Genomic DNA, 14,987 nt, shown 5'->3' with positions numbered 1-14,987 from the left:
GAATAAAGAAAAATGGTTGGGTTTTAAAGCAGAGAGGAGAAGGGTGAGAAATAGGGGTCGTTGAAACGGGGGAAATGGAGATCGATCGGCGTGGATAATCCGGCGAATATTTTTTCACGCGAGCCGACCGCGTGCAAAATCGCAATTATATCGAAATTATCGCAAACTCGCTCGCGCGCCAACAACGAACGAGCCTTTTACGAGCTTTTACGCGAGTTTTAATCGGTACTTAAGATAACGCGCGGTGGAATCGCGCCAAGGAAAACTATAACTACCGCTTTCATAAATCGAGGGAATTAATTTGAAATAGTTGAAAGTTGTCACAATCAATACCGATAACACGACGAAAATTTCGTCGTTCGATGGAACGAGCGCCGTCAATGGCCACTCGACAATTCCGAGCGTTACGAGGCTGTTCGATCCGTGTTAACGGGGTGTTAACAAGTTTTGCGACTATCTCAACGCGGTTCGACAACGCGTATGTAAACGTCGAGTTTACGAGTATTGCTTGATCCGTTCGTTGTTCTCGTAAATACGGGTTCATGGGCGAGAATAATCGAACACGTTCAACGGCCGGGATCCGATCGAATCCGATCGAATTTTCAATTTCACCACGTTCTACTACGTTCCTCTCTCCTTTCTTTCCTTTTTTTCTTTCGTGCCGTAGTCGATTCGAAAGGCGAGAAGTAAAAACGCGAAGTGGAGAGAACGAGGAAAAGGAGGAAAGAAGAAAAAAGAGAGAGAGAGGAGATATTCTCGCATCGCGATGCCTCGGCCGACGTTAGCACTAAACACATAATTCCAGCTCGATTTAAAGTCACGCGAAAATTCACCGGCAACCGTTGTACATCGCGCGGTGGTAGTCTTACCGGCTCGAAGCCGGTAAATTTTACGAGTTTGTCCAGAGGTTCGAGTTAACGGGGCGTTAACAAGGGCAATACTCGTGACTATCGCGCGTGCGAGCTCTCCTTTGCGGCTCTTTACGAGCTCGCCAACGATTCTTCCTACGAAACACCTTGCTGCAAAACAGCAGCATCGGCAACAACGAACGCCACGCGACGACGAGCACGCAGACGACGAAGACGACCAACATACCCCGGAGAGCGATGGCAAAAAAGAATAATATAACGTGAACAGGCAACGAACAACGTCGGTATCTCTAATAATAACAACGAACTCGCGCTACCGAGCGAACTTTTCCTTTGACAGACTACCAGCGATGAAGGAGAAAAAGAGAGAGAGAGAGAGAGAAAAGAAACGAAGAGAACGAAGTCCACCCTCTCTTAATCCCTTCCTCCGTTCGCGTCGAGAAATCAAACGCGGACAAATATTCCGCAAATATTCTTCCGCACTTTGATTTTCCTTCCCGTCCATCTGACGGTTGAAAAAGATGAAGGATGAGGATGATCGAGCGGGTATATACGGTGGCATCGTGAGGATGGTTTATCCGCCATCGAGAAGGACGAAGGGGGCTGCCGCCATTCCCGGCCTCTCGAGCGGAGGCAATAAAACGTTGCAGGCCGGGGTAGGGGAACCGGCAATTTCGGGCTATCGAGCGTGGTCCCTCCAGCTTTATTATTGGCCCTGCAATTATTGTTGATATACGCGCAACCCGGCAACCCAGGCATAATGTTCCTATATAGGGCGCGGCGATAAAACCTGGCCTCGCAAAATGGCGCCCGATTCTTCCCTGCCTCCTATCCTCCTCGCGTTTCCTGCCAACGACGACGAGCCTCGCGAACCCCCCTCGTCGTCCCACCCGATACATCCACGTATCTCGTGCTTTTTCTTTCTGCTGCTCCTCCACAAATCATTCCCCTCTTGTTCCCCTTGTTCCTCGAGGAAAATGGCCGGTTCGCGCTCGCTCGCTCCATATACTCGAGGGAATAAATTCGAGAGATTCGAGAGCCTTTGATTTTACAGAAAACAAGATTTTACCCCTTCGAGCTCCTCTCCAAAAAGAAAGAAAGAGAAAAAAAAAAAAGGAAAGAAGAGGAATCGAGAAACGGATGACCGAGCGGGTATGTATCGCGGGTACGCTTCTCCTTCCAGAGGAGACGATACCAGGGAAGAGAAGAAGGTGTGGAAGTCGACGGGAGGAATGGGTCTCATTGTTCGACAGGAATCTAGCGGGCGAGGGGGGGAGACGGAGAAGAAGATACGAAGATAAGTAGAAAGAAATGGCGAGGGGAAAAGAAAACGGGGGGGAAGGAGAGAGTGAGAGAGCGGGAGGAGAAGGAGGGAAGGTGAAAGGAAGAGAGAGAAGAAGCATTTCAGGATGCGATTACGACTTTTCTTGGTAGGGCGTCCAATCAGCAGTTATTTTTATAATGGCCGCCGCCACCGCCGCCACTGCGGCCGCGTCCCGCCGTTGTATTCGAGCCGTAGCGAGCCGCAATGGTGGCCATTGCACGCTCGCTCCGACCAGTCAAAGTAGCCATTCGACGTGGCGTACAGGCGTTATGTACCTATCGGTGTAATACATAATTCTCGCGCGCTTCGTCGGGAACCGAGGGTACCACACCACCACCACACGAGCCATCCCACTGTCTCCTCCGTCCACGCCACGATCCGTATTTGCGTATTATTAGCCTGCCTCTCCGCGAATTTTTCCACGAAATTCTCCACGATGAGCGGGTAACCCGTTGGAAAACGTTGGAAAGGAACGTTGAGAGAAGAAATGGTATCGGCTCGATACGATTGCGATGGAGTCGCGAAGCGTGAACCCGTGACGGTAGATCGTAACTTGCCTGCTAATTTTTTCCTTTATCCAGGAACGCTCTCGTCTTCCCTCTCTCTCTCTCTCTTCTCCTAATCCATATTCAGCAGAGACGCGCGATATCGCGACGCCGGATATACGCGAATTCTCCTCTTTCTCCTCCACTTTCCGAACTCCTTCGTTTTTTCTTTCTCTCTCTCTCTCTCTCTCTCTTAAATATTCGATCACTTTTACGCAGGTCACGCATCCCCACGAAGCGAAACTTGGACTAACATTCGTCGAGTAACGGCGAGCTTCTTCTCTCTCTTTCTCTCTATTGGAACGTGATCGTGCGGAACGCGGTCGATGCGGCGGCGCACACCTCTGCGGCCCCCCTCGATACCCACCGAGGTGGGGGTAATTGGTATACGAAACAAAATGTTGCGTTTTACGAGTTATCGCGAAGTATATTGGGCGGGCAAGATTGGCGGGCCGAAGAAGGAGTGCCCGATCTAATAACGATCGACTATGTCGGAGAGGCCTTTATTAACCGACGCAGAAACTGCGACCCGCGCTGCCTGCTTTAAAACCCCCTTTCGGGACGCGCGCGAAACGACTTTTCCCGGAATCTCGCGTGACCACGGCCCTCGAATCTATCCGCCCGCCAATGCTGCAATATAACCCCTCCGATGTATGTGTGTATACGTATCGCGAGTCGATTTCTCGTCGATTACACCCGCCGATCGTCTCGCCGATCGTGTTATTCACTTATTCACCATAAAGGAGAAAATGGAAGAGTCATCGTCGATTCGAGCAACGAATAATCCATCGTTGGTTTGCTAATCATTCGCATCGCGTTCGCTTTTATCGAACTTCGCGCGGGATGAACGAAACGCGATCGTCACTTTCGCAATTTATCTCTCGATCGTCTGATAATTTTTTTTTTTTTTTTTTTTTTTCTAAAAAGATTCGCAACGTGAATTTCGATCGGTTGTAAATACCGACGAACGAAACGAAACTGCTACTTTCAACGCACGGTTTACGAGGTAATTTGTGGTGTTGGGGCAATGGTATCCGAAGAGAATCGAAACGTCTCCCTTCGAAAACTATTCGTTCGGGAACATTTGGAGAGCTTAAAATAGCCTTACACTCCAATTACACGTCGAATATACGCAAGTGAAAATGAAAAACGGGCTTTCGTAGTCCCGTTTATTAATAAACTTTTCTTAAGAGAGAAACGATGATTCCCCGATATAATAGTAACAATAATAATTGCCCTTCTCGCGACAGAGGGGAAGGGCTCGAAAGAGAGAGAGAGAGAGAGAGGGAGAGGGAGGGAAAGACTTTGTTCGTGGGTGAACGGTTTAACTTTGTTAGCGGCCGGTATTATCGGACGAAACGAAAAAGACCGAGATTGGCATTGCGAAGAATAGCCGGGAGGGGGTGGAGTTTCATATGAAATACACGCGACATTTACTGCCTCCACCGGCTGGGGCCCCTGCAAAGACGCAAACGCATTATAAATAGAACTTTCTCTCTTTCTCGCTCTCTCGGCCACCCCCGACCCCGGAGAGAGAGAGAGAGAGCTGCCATGCCCTCCTCCTCCTTCGCGCTCCCCTAACCCTTTCTTCTTCTTCTTCTTCTTCCCTCTCTTCTCCAAGCTGTCGAGAGCCTAGCCTCCATCCTTCCAGCCCTTCCAGCCCTTCCGCCGGGCCACCAACAGATCGAGAAAGGGTTCGAGAAAGGAGAAGGAGGAAGAGAGAGAGAGAGAGAGAGAGAAACCAGCCGCTACAATCCGCTTTATAATCTTGTTAGGATTTCGCGGAAATATTGGCATAATTTACGATCCGTCTTAGCCAAGTTAACTGTCAAGGGAGTCGCGATGGAGCGTGGAGAGGCGAGGGGGGAGGGGGGAGGTTGCGACGTGCTTCTCGCTTTTGCCACGCCAAACGCGAGTCGCGCACACGTTTCTGCCTCTTCCATCCGATTATACACCTCTCTCTCTCTCTCTCTCTCTCTCTCTCTCTCTCTCTCTTTTTATTTCCTCGTTTTTTTTCTCGTTCTAAAATTCTCTCGAAGATGGATCCTCCATCCATCTTTGGAGGAAATATTCTTATGAAAATTATCAGTGCTGCGAGATTTGAGAAAGATTTCTCGATTTCTAGAACAACTGACCGATCGTTGAGGATGAACCCCTCCTCCGCTTCGGTTTTTCTTTTTTAAATTAAAAAAGGATTTCCGTTCGAAGAGAAAGAGATTCTGATCGAATTTCGCATTGTCCCGGGGACGAAAAATCGGTGGAAACGAAGGTTGGCCAAGCGTTTGGTTTGACGCGTTGATCTCGATGTAACACGAGCTCGAGTGGGATTATCGCCGTATGGGGGCAATTCTGCCGTTGGTAAGAGCCTCCCTATCGAGGCATCGAAATCTCCCCGACTAAAATAGAAGGAACGGTAGGCCACTTGTTGCTCGCTCGATCAAATAATTGTATCTCCTTTGGTGGCATGGCAACCCCCCTGCCTGCCGGGTGTGGCTTATAATTCGTGGGTGGCATCGTCCTTCTCCTTCTCTCTCCCTCTCTCCTATAATCCTCCAGGGAAACAAAACTTTTATATCGCGTGCGAAGGGGGATCTCGCCCCGCTTCATTTCCTCCTCTCTCTCGCCGAATATCTTCAAATCTTTCTTTTTTTTTTTTTTTTTTTCTTTTTCGCGTTTCCCAAGAAACGAGCAAGCTACTTAATTCGTTCGCAACGCTAATAAAACGGCCGCGTTCCAATGCGGCGCTGGGGAAAAAGATGCCGATTCCACGAAACGGAGCAAACGACCGCTTTCAACGACAATATTCTTGGCATTGTGGTTCAAGATCGAAGTTGGAGGAGAGCGGGGAACGGGACGTCTAATCTTATATAATTCAACGTTCGCGCGTTCTTGACATTTGTTTCGGCGAGGCAGCTGTCCACCGAAATTAGTATCCGTACCGAATCCTATTCGTTCCACTTTGCGTTTCCTCGCGATGTTTCCGCGGATCAAGAGGGCACGCAAGATAGACGAAACAAGAGATCCGAGGGCGGATAATTCCACCTCGTCCGTCTTCCTCCATTCGCCACTTTCCACTCTTCTTCGTCGCGACCTGGGTGGGCCCCGCCGAATCATGACCTGTATCGCGCCGATAATCAAAACGAACGAATCTTCGATTCGAGCGGAAACACCAATTCGACCATCGGCCTTGGTGCTCGTCGAAGACAGACGAAGAAAAGGAAGAGGAGAAGAAGAAGAAGAAGAAGAAGAAGAAAAAGTTCGACGACGACGAACTCGTCTCGCGATCGCGAAGGATTCACGAGTGGGAGGAGTTGGAGTAGGAACGGTTGCCAACAATGTGCCGAGTTGGACGTGGCAGAGAATCGAAGCAAGATAGAGATTCTTCGGGGGAGGGAAATGCGAGAGAAATGTGCGGGAAAGTAAGAAGCGGTGGTGGAGGGATCGGTAATTGGAAAGGAGCGACAACGAAACGGGCGAGAGAGGATTCGTAGCGAGTTCTCGAGAATCGAAGAGTTCCGAGAAGCTGCGTCGTCTTCGCGGCTATTTACAGGGTTATAAAATACCAACGCGAACCGTGATATTGCGGTTGGTCGCGTTATTGTCCGATGCCGGGGCGTAAATCAACCTATATATCGACCGCGCAGAAATAACTTTCGATCCGCGCTTGTCATTCTGCCAGAATAAGGGTTCAAGCCCGTGGCGAGCCCGCGACCGGCCACCGTCACGACCCAAATAATCCCCGACTCGTTGTTGGCCGTGCGCGGACCCGGCTGCTCCTCCTCTCCTCTGTATTGCGACGCGAATTCGTCAGGGATCGTAAACGCGCCGATACGGCTCCGAGCCTCGAACCACGTTGTTAATCGCGGCGACTCAGCTCGTCGCGCGGTAATTATCTCCGTCGAACAACCTCCTCGCGACGCGGCCGTCGTTCCTCCGTCTTTGGACAAAAGCTCGTTAAACAAAGTTCGTCGAGCTTTGACCCGCGATATTCGTTGATTGCATGCCGATCCCTCGATCGGCTCGATGGATCGTAAAACCTCGAAGCGGAGGATAAGTACCATTTAGAGAAAGGTGGCGCCAGTCAGGGATAAGTCTCGGTAAAACAATCGGCGAGAGCGTCGATTCGTAACTAAGAAGGTTTCGTCGAAGGTACCGGTTGTTGTGTGTACCATTCGAATGGGAAGAAGGAATGAAAGGCAGGCGTAGAAACGAGGTAAGAGGCGAGGCGAGGCGAGGCGAGTCGTGGCGAGTCGTGGCGAGGCGAGGCGAGGCGAGTCGAGTCGTGGCGAGGCGAGGCGAGGCGAGGCGAGGCAGGGCGGGTCGGATCGGGAGGTGAGGAGGGCGAGAGAGGGTTCTCGGTAGTCCGGGCGGTGGGGGAGACGATATATCAAGAACCCCCAGAGCGATCGGCGCTGTTGTGAAATATTAATAAGCAAATTAGTTCAGACTTAGTGGGCCGCCAATACTAAACCGGCAGGATGGAAATGGCCGTTGGCCGTCTACAACGCTCGTATTTCACTTCCCACGCCCGGGCACCGCGTCGTCGTCCACAGCCTGCGCGCACACGGGGAACCCGTTCTCCCGTTTCTTCCATCTTCCTTCCTCCGCCGCCGCTTCTTCTTCTTCTTCTTCTTCTTTTCATCTTTTCGTTTCGAGAGACGAAAAAGGGGGAGGGGAGGGGGCTCGATCGCGAAAAACTCCACCATTAATCAATCCGTCCCCGGTGCAAACGATCATTCTTGTCGCCCGTTTCGCGTCTAAGCGAGCAGGAAGAAGGAGGAGGAGAAGGTGAAGAGAGAAAGAGAGAGAGAGAGAAAAGGCGAGGAGCGGAGGTGTCGGTGGGCAAGAATTCGACAATTACGTCACGGGAACGTAACGGATGATCAGAGTCGGAGAAACGGTCGGCGGCGTCGAGACGTCTAGAATGTGCGAACGTCATCCTGCTAAATGCTTTTCGCTCGGCTCGCGTGCGCGAGCTATCTATAGCACTGGAACGTGCCGGAGAACCGTGCCGCTTCTCTTTCCCTTCCCCTCCCTTCGCATCCTCTCCCTCTCTCTCTCTCTCTCTCTCTCTCTCTCTCGTTTCTTCCCTCGCGATGCTGGAAGCTACCCGGTCACTTGTCCGCCGCGCCGCCGCCATGGAAAATGTAGGTCGAATTCGTGCACGAGCGCACGACTAATTGGACAGGTGTGCCGCCACGACGTCCGCCCCTCCTTCCTTCCTTCCTTCCTTCCTTCCCTTCCTTTCCGCGTCCAAATTTCACGCGCCATTCTTCCACCTATCTTCGAACCCCGATTACGGTGCGCGAATCATGCATTTCCTTCCAACTCCTCCAACGAGCTCGCGTTTCGTTCCGAGAAGGAAGGAGGATTCGAGACGTTTGTATCGTTCGAAATCGGGGATGAAAAATGACAACTCCGGAAAGTGGGACTACCGGTGTTGGAATGTCGTTGCCGGATCGGCGTTATAACAATAATTAACGAACGGAAGGAATTTTCGGAGGTTTCTCCCGAATCACGAAAACGAACGATTCTCCTTCCATTCGCCGGTCGAACATCGCCCGGGGGCCATCAATCAGCAGCGGGTGCGTCGTCCACATCCTGGGATTCCGAATAATTGCCGATGATTGCTCATCCCTTTTTTCCCCGGCCGAGATCGGGGGGGCCACGCTTCTCTGGAACCGCAAATCGTCCGACTTATCACGAAACTTCTCGGAAACGCGAGGATCAAATCGACGATCGTTTCTCCGATTTGCAAACAACCTAGAGAGAGAGAATGATCGATACGAGTCAACCGAATGTGCGAAGCGATTAAAGGAACGTGAGGTTGGAGTAGCAGGGTAAAGCCACCCTTTTCCAATTTACGAATTCTTCGCGGTACGATCCCGGTACCAGGCGCACCGAGACGTTCCTACCTTTCGTCTCGTGACAACAACGGGAGAGATAACCTTGCCGAGAAATGCACGACACCCGTCGTGACCCGACTCGTGCAACTTACCCCCCCTAGAGAAGAAAAACAAGAGAGAGAGAGAGAGAGAACCAACCGACGAGTTCCTCGTCCCTCAAAAATATTGTTCTTTATGTAACCGAAAAGAGGAGGAGAGGAAAAAAAAAAGAAAAGAAAAAGAGGGATAGCGAAACTCCTGCTCCTCCTTTTTGCCAAATCAAGAAAGACGTAAGAAGAAGAGGAAGAAGAGGTAGAAGGATCGTTTTTTCGGCGTAAGCTCGGTGCATGCAATGGTTTTGCCCGCTACCAGAAGAGAGACGAGCGTACGCAGGATCCTGTAATCCCGACATAATCCCGATTTAAGACCCACTAAAACCAGCGGGTGGCCCTAAGCAGCCCAACAAGGACGACAAGGGTGCGGAGACGGAGACGAGAGAGAGAGAGAGAGAGAGAGAGAGAGAGAGAGTGGCCGCGTGCTGGAAATCCGTATTGGCTCTCTCTTCTGCCGTTTCCGAGAAAACATTTAGAGGAGGTTTACGAGCGATCCGTCAAAGAGGAAATCCATCACTCGCGGGAACGGGGAGAGTCCGCCCATCGTCGGGACTCTCTCGGCGCGGCGATGCGCCGCGCATAGGACTTTATTTCGTTTTATGGAGGTAAACGTGGATGGGTGTTTATGGACAAGCTGAATTGACTCTGTCTGTCGTCGTCCAACGTCCACGCTCGGCCCGTACATTTGCTCGACAAGGTCGTAAACGCGATAAAACGACATCGGAGCGGAGATATTATGAATAAAAGTGGGAACCGAACTGTGCCCCCCAAGGGAGGGAGGAGCCAGGATCGTTCTCCTCTCCCGGAGACAGAGAGAGAGAGAGAGAGAGAGAGAGAGAGAGAGAAGAAGACGAAGAGAAATCCTCTCTCGCGCGATTCTTGTCCTCTAATTCGGTCTTCTAACCGCTTGTTCGACGCTCCGTCCCTAACGGTACCGGCCCGCTATGTTTGCCGATTTCATTCTCGAATCCCGCCACGGCCTGTTCCGTCCTTCGCTCCGTAACCGATGAAAAAACCATGCAAAAACGTTACAAAAAGAAAAAAAGATCATTCGAGAGATTCTCTCAGAGTTATTCCTGGCCCGTGCCAGGACCGCGAAGAATCACGATTTTCCTCGAAACGATTCTTCCTCGTACGTACGAGCAGACGTGATCGAGACCCGGTTGTGGAATCGGCGCTGACTGACGAACGCCGACACTTCCTCCATTTGGAAGAAACGCAGCCCGGCTATCGGCTACCAGGCCGACAAGCCAGCGACAACCGCGTCACGTTTCTCGAATACGAAAAGTACGCGTTAATAACGAAACACGTTCTCCCTTCCCCCCCTCCCTCCCATTTTTCGCCTCCCTCTTATTATTCCCGGTATTTGGTGCCGGGAGCACGTTCGTCAGCCGTTTACTCGATAACCACCGCGGCCTCGTCACGGCACACCGCGCCTAGTTTGAACGTTGACTTCACCTCGCAACCACGCCAACAAAATACCTCGCGAAAATAGTTTCCCCCCCCCCTCATTGTGCAACCCTGAAGCGAGGGGGATGAATGTGGGTCGGTCGTCGGTTGGCGATCAAGGTTTCGCGTTAATGCCTCGCCCGAGCGCGGGATTAAAGGCTGAAACGAAACGGGCGGCCGACGAAAACGTGGCCGGCCTGGTGGAGGCTTTATTACGTAATAAATATTAAAATTCATACGGGTTGCACCTCTACCGAGAATCGATCTTCGACCGGTCCAAAGGGACGGCTATAAAAGTTTGGAGGAGGAGGAGGAGGAGAGAGAGACGCGCTCCTCCTCTGTGCCGAAAGGCAGCTCCTCTCTCTCTCTCTCTCTCTCTCTCTCTCTTCTCTCCGCCTCGTAAGACGCTATTTTACTTTTATTCGAGCAGATCCATTCTCGGCTCTCCGGTTTACGATCCGCTGCTCCTATGCTCTCTGTCTCTCTCGTGCGCGCGCGCGTCTTCGGCGGGGAGGGAGGGGATAGCCGGGCTGATCGAGAGACGAAGAACATTCCTTGTGTCCCATTCCTTGGATCGATCAATTAGAACAACGGTGAATTCGAAAACAGAAAGATCTTTACGAGGAAATGTGTTGAAAATTCGATCGAATATATATATATATATATGTGTGTGTGTGTACAAAAATATTTGATTCTTTTGTTCAGTTGGATCGATTTCGATTTCGTTCATCTTTCTTTGAAATGTGATGTAAAAAGTTACTTTTACATTCGAATATATCGAAACGAAAGTGGAACGTCTCAATTCGTATCGGGGACGAAATTTAATAATATTTTTTTCGAAGACTCCGAAGACTTCGTAACACCGTTTGCATAACATAAAATGGAACGACGCCAATTATTCGACTTATTAAACTTGCCTATCTATCCATGCTTTGTATTATAAAATCAGTTTTGGCTTGCGCTCTGAAACGTGTAAATCGATTGTAATTATGTATCGCTGTTTCGTCTGTTCTTTATTAGAATCAATAAAATATGATAGGAAAGGATGATAACATTTTTATAAAATCAAGACGACGTTGTTAAGACGAATTAATAAACGTATGCAATTAATCTTTATACCTTCGGTTTCCTATACATTATGATTTATGATGTACGTTAATCATCAAATATCGAGTCTCGTTGCAGAAAAGTAGAAAAAGAAACATCTAATTACCGACTTTTCTCGCGGAATCCTCCCTTTTTGCTCTTTCTTTCAGTGTTAAAGTTCTTGCGAATATATATATATATATATATATTTTTTATAAAACACGCACCTTAACTCGTTAACGAAAATGAAATTAAATTATCCTTCTCTGGAGAAATATCCATTAAGAAGAAGAAGAAAAAGAAGAAGAAGAAGAAGTCGACGAAGAAGACGAAGACGAAGACGAAGAAGAAGAAGAAGAGGAACAGAAGAGAACGCGACTGGTAACAGAGTTTTAACCAAATTCCAACTAGAATGTTCGCGTGAGAAGAGGCGCCATTCAGGTTCTATACATAGAATACCGTGTGGCAAAGAAAAGGGAAACGGTGGAGGCTTTTTCTAAGTATTCCTCTTTCTTCGACGGATACACAGACAGAGAGAGAGAGAGGACGCGATAATCCGCGAACGGGTACAAAGTATCGGCCGGTGAAAAGAGCGAACGTGCGACCGTATGCGCGGAGACGCGTTGTGTACGCAGACGGCACGCACGGCGTGCTCGTTCACAAGTGTGTAGCGAAAAGTGTTCGTGCCGAACACGTGTTCCTCGCCGCTAATGCGTTACCCGCGCCGCGTAAAAAGGTATTTTTCTCGAGGCGGTCGTAACGCGACTCGCGACCCTGCCCGGTGCAATGCACTTATACAACCAAACCAAACCCGAGTATTATTGCCCCGCCGAGTATTATTATCGTTCACACTCTTGCTTTCGCGGACACACCATCATAGATACGCGGATCATCGATCGAGAATTCCCTCCTTCCTTCCTTCCTTCTCCTTTTTCGGAGAACGGAGAGAGTATTATTCGTTATTTTTCAACCTATGCCACGTCGAAAGCTACGTCCAAATGGGACATTATCGCCTATTCGATAATGGGACGGCAAAGTCGATACGGTCGAAATGAGATTGCAAAGAGGTGAAAGTATTCGCGGTAACTGTTCGATTCTTTCGAAGGGAGCTGCGACACGATCGGTTATTTTTCCTAGTATTGCTCATCTCCAAGCATCGGACGAGATTATCACCGATAAATTATTTTTTGCAGTGTTTTGTAAATCGTTGAAGAAAGAGTCGCTACTTTCGCACGAATCGATCAGCCGAAGAGTCGATCCCGTTGAAAATTAGTTAAAAAATAAAGTTGCGTTCCAACAATAAATCATCGAAATAACTTAAATTTAACGACTGGTACAATCGTGTTGGAAGCGTGGCTTTGCAAAATCGGAAAGAAGTGGAAAAAAGAAAGAGGAAGAATAGGATCTCACAAAATCGAGCGGTCCTCGTGGGAGTGTTGGCGCGTAGCCGGCCGTCCCGCGAGCATCCGTGGTGGGGGAGGGGCCGGGAGGAGTAAGATAATAACGACGAGAGAATGGCATTTGCTCTCTCGCGATGGTATGAATTACATCGGCGATTGAAACTCGTTCGCGATGGAAAAGAAGTGGAAGAGGAAAAAAAAAAAAAAAAAGAGAGGAGAGGAAAGGGAGAGAGAGAGAGAGAGAGTCCTCGGGCTGTCGAGGAGGTGGCGGGATTTGCATATTAAATGGCTTGAGATTTATAACGGTCGGGGCCCCGAAGAGGTGCCAGCAATACGCGCGATAAATAAAGAACCTTCCCTCCGCGATAAACGCAGCAACCTTCTTGCTCTCCACCGAGCTTCTTGCTTCTCTCCTCCGACGCGACGTGAAAACATCCGACGAGTGTAATCTACCTCGACCGTTTATTTATCCATCTTTTTCTTTTTTCTTCTTCTCAAGAGGAGCAACATATTCGCGAATATCGGGGCGGGGAAAGAATCGGTTTTTATCGAGAGAGGGGGTTGGTCGTAAAACGGAGGGCGAAAGTAGCCGAGTTCCAATTATACTTCTCGAGAGAGGAGGTGTCTCCTTTGATCGGGATGAACCGGTTCCAAGAGGGCATGGAAGTCTCGCGCGGCCAATTACGTCCCGCTTATGCGAATTCGCGCGTTCCGGTTGCTCGCCTCGTCGGCCCGTTTCGTATACGAACGAGACGAAACACTTTGTTGCGAAACGGGTAATATCTATTTGGACAGGTCATCCGGAGAGAGAGAGAGAGATGGAACTCGCATCCCGAATTCTCTATCGATGATCAACTTTACGACCTTTTAATTGGGATAATCCCCGACGTTAATGCCAGCCGGGGAGAAGTGAGCTCTCGAGCTGTTCCGCGAAGAAATCGAAAATTTTATCTTCCGAATCGAAGAAACTGGTTGAGAATTTCGAACAAAGTATAAGTATACTTGTTCCGTACGATCATTGCCACGTTTTTGCCCCGCAAGTGATCGAAATTATCGAGGTTCAAATAACTTCGATTGTTCAAATTTTCCCCATGGTTGGACTCAAACTTTTGCAAAAAACAAAGGGAGACAAAGGGACACAACAAGGAAACTGGTTAATTTTCACTTTTTACTCCGTGACAAGATCGGGGGTTAACAGGTCGGGGGATTCGATGCGAATGGTGGCTCGCCGCGAGTTGGGGGCAGGGAATCGATAACAAACAGAGAATCGTGGATGGCTCGACTAATGTAGCGGGATGTGATGGATGGTCTTTTATATCTGTGAACGTGGCCGAGGTGTTATGAATCGCGTTAGCGTCGAATCATTGTTCACGTCGACACAATAACAGGCCCCGCGGGGGGGCGGTACCCCGGCTTTTCGTTCCCGGCTTCTTCCTCCCCCTCCCCCTCGATACGCTCCTTTATATTCCCTCGTCGCAACCCCTCCTTCCCTTTTCCTTCTTTTTTTTTTCTTCTTTCCTTTTTCGAGCCAGGATTTTAATCGACCTCGTAAAGATCGCATCGACCGGCCATCGATCCTCCCTGATTGGAAATTTGTGTTTGTATACACGGCAATTTCTGAAATACGACCGACCCTGCCCTCTCCACCTCGTATTTCTCTTGCTACGGATTCGCGCCAATTCTTGGCCATTGTATCGTCGTACGATTGAAGAAAGATTCGATTTCTAATTATCTCTGAAAGAATGAACGGAGAAGAGGTTAACGGAAGAGTCGGCAAGTTTCTATATGATTATGAAGACGCGGAATCGATCGTCTTAACATCTTTTATCTCGAGGGAGAATTACGATTTTCGCAATTCTCAAGGAGAAACGGTCGAAAAAGGATAGAAGATCTTTAAATTCTCTCGTAATTTTCCTCGTCCCTTCGAAACGGAAAAGGACAGATAGACAGTTTCCAGCGGTTGGTCAAGATCTAATTCCGTCCGTTTCTGACAGATGCAACGTATTATCGAACCTTTCCGACCACGTGGACGTTTACGAGGCGTTGGGATGCGCGAATCCCACGTGTGCAGGAAACGAGATGCGGGCGCGCACGTGCGCTTCGTTTCCTCCAACGGTCGTCGGGGATGTACATTTCTAACTTTTCGCCAAACCTTACCCTCGATAATTTTTCATTCTTAATCAACCGCTTGTGACCTCCTTGCTCGAAGATGATTCGCCAGAGGGGGAGAGAGAGAGAGAGAGAGAGATGATCGTGGAACCGAATACCTTGGCACGATTTCTCTCTCGCGACAATGCGCCGCTTTGAACAAATATA

General features: G+C 49.4%; 1 protein-coding gene across 1 annotated transcript in view; it reads right to left on the bottom strand.

The window, feature by feature from the left end:
• Nucleotides 1–14,987, bottom strand: part of retn (retained) — a 78,990-nt gene that overhangs the window by 5,788 nt on the left and 58,215 nt on the right. The gene's annotated exons all lie outside the window — the stretch shown is intronic.

The sequence above is a fragment of the Apis florea genome, unplaced genomic scaffold (assembly GCF_048593485.1).
Source record: "Apis florea isolate Af1SG1 unplaced genomic scaffold, ASM4859348v1 contig_2495_pilon, whole genome shotgun sequence".
Lineage (NCBI taxonomy): Eukaryota > Metazoa > Arthropoda > Insecta > Hymenoptera > Apidae > Apis > Apis florea.
This window is presented reverse-complemented; position numbering and strand designations above follow the sequence as displayed.